Source organism: Lucilia cuprina, chromosome 2, assembly GCF_022045245.1.
Source record: "Lucilia cuprina isolate Lc7/37 chromosome 2, ASM2204524v1, whole genome shotgun sequence".
Classification (NCBI taxonomy): Eukaryota; Metazoa; Arthropoda; class Insecta; order Diptera; family Calliphoridae; genus Lucilia; species Lucilia cuprina.
The window spans coordinates 1,421,987-1,429,531 of NC_060950.1; positions in this window are offsets into that span (position 1 = coordinate 1,421,987).

Below are 7,545 nucleotides of genomic sequence, written 5' to 3' on the forward strand. Positions count from 1 at the left end.
AAACAATTAATATCCACACTAACAAATAAAACTATTACCCATATAGAAATAAAAATTAATTGTCACTGATTAAAGATTAAATTAAAAAATTAAGGAAATAAATAAAAATTCTTTCTGAAATGCTTTATTTCTCATTCAACGTGTTTACGTTTTTAAACCCACATGGAAAATATGGGGGTTATATTGATTGTATCATTTCGTTTGTAGCATGTCGAAATATTGGTCATACAACCTTTTTAGTATGGGTCGTTGAATGTTATATAGGGCCCATAATAGGGAAGTACTGTTAAACACATATCCAAAATAAATCCTCTATTGTTGCATACTTTCATATTGAAAATTGGATAAATCGTCAAACGGAAAATATCGTATGACTATCACAAAAAATTATAGCTGCCATATTACTACTTATATTGAAGGTGGGTATATAAAATTCGACGCTGCCTACTGTACAATACGTATTTTTGTATTTTTAATGCATACATGTTGAAAGGTCTATCTTTATGTATTTACATATATTGGAGTTTTTCAATTTTTACAAAGATGTTTAATACTTCACGAAGATTAAATGAAATTCAATTTGCAACTTTAATGTGTTTATTTTACGTTATGTGGTAAACTCGTTTTCTTCTCTTTTTAACATTACAAAAAAGACTACAGAGATAGCGACAAATACATATCGAGCAAAATATAAAAAAAACGATAAACTGATATCAAACAGTAGTCAAGTCTTAAAAAGTGAATTAATGAAAACTGTGGTTATAAACTCGTTTAGAATTAACTAGAGGAAAATATTATATTTAATATAATTATATAAAATAAAAAGAATAAAAAAGTCTTATTGCTAAATTAATTACCAAATATATAGGTACATTAGTTTTATCAATACTGATTATCAGTTTGTTTAAAAATCCATTAGGCTTAAAAAATAATTCTAACTACTTAAAAATAATCCTAATTCTTAAACAGAATTTATTGCAAACAAAAGAAAATTAGTTTTAAAATAAAAATAAAATGAAAATGTCATAAAGATTATACGCTTCGACATTTTGAAATTGAAGACTTAAGTCTAATGAAATCTTTATAATTTATAACATTTACAGTGTTTTGGTTTAAATAAAAACCACTGTGATTTATATCATGGCTTTTTAAAATAAATATTTTATATTAATAGACAGCACACATACACAAACATATTCGATATATAACACATTAAGATACCCCAGCAGTTCGAAAAGGAGTCAGAACACCCGTCAAAGGTCCTAACTTATAATAATGTTTAATCAAATTATTATGCCTCAATTTATTCAGCATTTTACTTGTTACTTTACTACCCCTAGTATTATGAGTTACTGTCTTCAATGGATTTCCTCCTAAGTCAAGTAGCTAATTTAGTGGCTGGTTTCTAGTCACTAATTCCGGACTGGCATTGCGTACTATAAAGATATACAACAGCACTTCGTAACTTAACACATCCTCTTTACACTTCGTTCGCTTCAGTACACAGATACACTCGCTTACACACTCACAATATCATATACACGGAAGCAAATCAATTTTAAAATCTCATTTAGTTTACGAAATTGATGTATGCGGTCATGACAGAGACACATAGAGAAAAAATCGTATGCATGTACATATATTGAACACAAACGCAAACACATTTACACAGAATGATTCACGTGTATCCAGGGACAGAATGTAGATTAAATATAAAATAAAACAGTCAGTAGAAAAAAATCATATATGGCAATAGTAACAATAACAACCCGCAGTAGGTACATTGAAAATTACATTACAATTAGATTTTTAGTTAATATCTTGAATTTTTAAGCAAAAATTTAAATTTTGGTATCAATTTAAAGTTATGCACTGGACAAGTAATAATAATATTTTACAAAATCTGTATACATATTATTTATATAATATTCAATATTACTAATATAAGTCCAATCAAACTATTTCTTTTAGACTCTACTCCCTAACAGCAGCAAAGATGATTATCATGCAAAATGATGATGTTGGTAAAGTTCAAATACCCAACCATTTACAAATGTATTTGTTTTTATGTATGCACATATATAAGTATTCGAGACTGTATCTTTAGTTTTGAAAACAAAATGTGACAGAAAATTGATAATTTATAAACAAAACGAGAAGTTAAATAAAAGCGAACGTGTGTATACAAGTTGATGAGATTTTTCTAAAACTCTTCTATAATGTCTCGTTTCGTTTAGTTTACACATTTATTTATTTTTTGTTTGTTTAAAAAATAAATTTATAGTGACACAAGGTTCGAAATGGTTGATTTTTTGTAGAAACATCAAAAAGCTTTGAATAGGATTTGCAGCTGTTAAAGTGAAAATAAATGAATATTTGTCGTTGCTTATAAATTAGTTAAAATTTGATTTGAAATTATTTATGGCGCCATTTGTGTTATTTCCTGAAAATAAAATAAAACTAAATAGAGTTTATCTTGACAATAGGTGTATATTTGACTCAGTTTTTTACTAAACAGATTATTGTATTTATTTAAATCCCGTTAATTTAATAAATACAATTACAGCAAAAAATTATAGAGTTCAGGGGGTTATTATGTAAATCCTTTTCCCTCACTTCACTTCATTTTACATATAAATTGTTTTTGTATTTTCAAAAATTTGTATAAAAATATTTTCAACGCAAAGTGGAGTGTTTTACAAAATAGGGGGCATACAGTTTGTCCAAATTATTACTCATACTTCCAATGTATTTTTTTGGAATACATATATATAAATCTTTAAAAAATGTTGTCAATTACACATATAATTGAAAATTTGTAAAATTTATATTTTTATTTAAAAAAAATAGCAAAAAGAAGTTTGTAAAAGAGTTTTAAACCACTGGGTATATGTTATTGGATTTCTTCTGAGTTGAAAGTTTATTTTTCAAAAAGGCACAAGCACTCCATAAGCAAACAAAAAGTATTAATTTAACATAGAATTTAACAAAAGGAAAGGTTTATTGTGCATACATAGTATTTTAAAATATTTTATCTCAATTTAAGTTTTTTTCTTTTTTTAACATATGAACACACAAATTCACATTTTAAAATCTCAAATGATCAATAAAATGTCATTTGTAAGAAATTATATTCTTATGCTCTTAACAAAAAGTTAAGACATCATTGTAAGATTCACAGCTTAGATTTACGTTTTGTCTTCTCTTTAAAAGTTGAAAAATGAAAATGACAAAAAACGAAAACAAAAATAAAAATAAAAATTTTCAATTCAGACAATAAATGTGGGTAGTTGTCACAAACAGTTGATAACAATCGTAATAGTGGTTAGATGAGGAGAAAAAGTGAACAAATGGACTTTTCACCAAACACGTTTGTAATATAACGGATGTCATCCCTGCTAGACTGCTATAGTTGAACCATAGGGAAGTATTGCATATAACTGTGAGTGACCTCAAAATAATGTATAAAAGTAGTAAAAACACCATACAAATAATGCAAGTAAACAGAAACCCCAAAGTAGTTGCAGACAGACAGACGAACTGGCAAGTGGAGGCAGAGAGAGTAAGAGTTAATAAATGCTGGTGATTTGTTAACTGCATAAGAGTTTTTCACATTTCGGAAATTTTCGTACAGTTTTCTTATACACTTACTTACAGCTTTTTTCTAATTCTTCTTATATGTATATAAAAGCTAAAGGGACAATTGTTACAAATTAAAGCTTCATTTATTAAAGAACAGTCGTTGACAGGAAATGGTAAAGGGGAGTATATTTTTTTGCGAATGTATTAAAAAAACGAAGCACATAAATTTTACTTTATACACACCCACACAACAGAACTATGCTATGATGAGTTGTGTTCGTATTTATAACTAAATTCATGTTCTCTTGATCTTTATCTTATTTAATTATTTCCTCTTTTATTTATATTTTTTGTGTGTCTTTGGCAAACAAATTTTCTAGCTCCTGTTTAATGTATTCTGTATGGTTTATTTTATTTATTTTTGCTGTTTTCATACCAACCCTAAAAATGATGGGGGTATATTGATTTTGTCATTTCGTTTGTAACACATCGAAATATTGGTCATAAACCCACAAAAGTATAAATATTCTGGGTCCATATTAAATTATAAGACGATGTATCCATGTCCGTTCGCACGTCCGGAAAGAGGTAGACAGTTGAAATTTTGCACAAATATTCTCTGTTCCTAAGCAGTTAAACGGGCCTATCCTATCCACCAGATCATCAGAAAATTAATTTTACACTCATTACTGGCCTAAAAATTCCAGAATAGCGATGAAATTCGGTACAATTAAGTTTCTTACAAGGCATAATCTATACCAATATTCTTTTTGGTCAGACCATAAATGACCCTACCCCCTATATAATGTCCCCTTCGTAAAATTACTATATTATTCATTACTTTAAAATATGAATATAGTGACAAAATTCGACACGCATAAGTTTTATACGAGCCAAATTCTCTCTACCAAATTTAGTGAGAATTGGTCCATAAATGACCCTATCCCCCATATAAGGTCCCCTTCAGAAAATTACTTAAACGATCATTGCTTGCTTAAAAGTATGAGTTATTATATGCGGTAATGAAATTATTGCTACCGAATTTTATGTGGCATAAGTCGGTAACTCATTACTGGATAAAAATGAGAGTACACCGATGATATTCAATGTGCAAATTTTAATAAGTATGAACCAAAATCGGTCTACAAAAGTTATAGTAGTCAATATATAGGGGCCTGAGGACTAATTTTAAATTACTGACCCCAGACCTTATAAAAAGTTTTCCCTCAGAAAGGGGGTTTGGTTTAAAAATAAGAGTTTTAAAAAGAGTTTTCCATATTTAAAAATACGAGTATAGCGATGAAATTTTACATAAACAAGTTCTATATAAAATTAAAATCTATAGACAAAATTTTACGAGTATCGGTTTTCTTCAGAAAATTACTCATGCGCTCATACTTTAAAAATTGAGCAAAAATATTTTATTTTTTAAAATTTATATTTTGTTAGATCTCAATTCATAATTGACTTAAGACATATTCCAAATATCACTCTGATGTTTATATGCATACGGTTTGATGGTGGGTATATGATATTCGGCATAGCCGAATATAACATTCTAACTTGTTTTTTTTTTTTTTTCATTTTGCTACTGATGCCGTGTATGAAAATGAATATTTCTTCTCACGTCTTTAAATTTCCGCACAACTGCACAATGAATAAGCTTTTTGGCATAAAGAACAAAATAGTGAAAGAGTATAATAGAGTAATGCGTTAGTTGATGTTATTGTAAGAAAAGTGCTTTAATAACACATAAATACTGTTAAAATTACTAAAAGTATTTAACATATTTAGAAACTGTTTTAAAAATCTAAATGCTTTCATTAATATGATGCACATAACAACTGACTAAAGTTTTCGAAAAATGTCTAAAACTCTATATAAGTTAAAAAATACAAACTTTTTACAGCACTCTCTAAACATATACCTTAAGAAATTTCAAGAATAGAATTATAAAAACTCATGTACTCCATTATATAGGTATTTGTGTGTAAGAGAGAGAGTATATTAGTATTTAGTTTACACGATTATACTTTGATGTGGCATTTGGGTGATAGTCACATACACATACATCTACGACAGCAAACAAATTTCTTATTTCTAATACTTTCTTTATATTTGTTTTTTTTTTTTTTTCTTAATAATCATTTTGTACTTTTTGATGTTTAACAAATTTCCATGTCGTGTCTTTTACAATTTTTTTTATTTCCTTTTTTTAAATAAAAATACCTAAATAAAAAGAATAACCAAAATACATCTTAAACAAATTGTTTAATTCAACACAAAACTCTACGAGCGAGGATGAATATTAAACGGATTTTCAACAAAATAATATTAAGTTGTCTTTTAAATGTATGAGTGTATGTATATAGTATTATATATGATTTTGCATATTTGTGTATATGTTTTCGTAAGGCTTGTCATTTGAACTTGTATTTTTGTTTCATTTGAATAAAATATTAATATGTACATTGTACAATAAAGAGAGTATTAAATGGATAAAGAAATATTTAATTTGTTTAAAAGAAAACAAATTCAATTATTAAGATAACATATTTATTTATAAAATAAAGATTATTATTTATTTTTTTTTTTATTTTAAAAATATAATGAAGTAACTCCTACGAGAAACATTATGGCGTATGAAAAATTTGTATATAAAAACAACCACACGTTAACTTTTGACAAAATATGGAAGTTAAGTTGATTGAAATAAAAAAAAAATCAAATATATTAAATATAAAAATCGTTAATTAAAAACGTTTATTTCAAATTAAAATATATACAATTTAATTGCATTTTTCTTAATTTTGTTTTCTATTTTGTTATAGAATTTTCCAACTTTTGATAATAATATTTATCTTAATATATATTTTAATGATTAAAATTATACATAATTTACAATTTGTAGTTTTTCTCTTATATATTCAAAACTTTTCCAACGTATAGTTTTCGAGTATAATAAACATCAGTACAAACGCATTTTATATATTTTATTTTAATTGAAAATATTTTATTTTAATTGAAAAGTTCAACGATCTTTTATTTATTACTAACTATTTCTATTACCCAACCACACAAACAATCTTCTCATTCATTTATTTATTTATTTACATTTTTAGTTTTATAAATAAAACTATTCTCAAAGCACTATTATTGTATGCATTCTGCAACCTTAATTTAGAACAAAAGTATCTAGACTTTACAATTGAGGTTGAAAAGACGTTCCTCGTGAATGCTTTCAAGATTTTTATTAAATAAAAATATATGTATGTGTAACATATACGTAAATATATAATACAAAACTACAAGTCTAAGCAATCAACACCTTTCATGTGAACATTTTTTTATTTTTTTCTCGTAATTTTATTCTATTTGCCAATAGAAAAGTCAAGTGAAGATAAGTTAACAATTTTCGTTTTCCTGCTATTTATTTTCTAATTTATGTGTTTTAAACATTCAATAGCAATGTACTCGTAACTTCAAACTTTATACGAGGGAGTGTTTATATGTGTTGGGACTAAAAATAAACATCTTTTCACATATGTGTATATTATATTTTTAGTACAGATAAAGAAAAAGTATTACAGTCTTGGTCAAAATTTTATACAAATAATTAAAGAGAATACAGTAATCTATACTAATGTATTTTTATGTTATTTTTATTTGGGACCACAGAATTATTTGAGGCAAATAAACTCTTAATGCAACTCACATACACATGTATTCCAGATGCTCTAATGGAAATGCATTTCATTTTATTAATTTCGAAATTAAATATCGGGTTTGATATTATATTGATTGAAAAGTTTTATCATTAACTGTCGGCATATAGCAAATACAATAAACTCGTAAACTAGAAGCAAAAACTATCAAAACCCGACATGCATGCACACTTGCAGAAATGCAATAGCCAATTTAAAATAAGGATTCTGGCTTTTTCTTTTATTACAATTTTTTTCA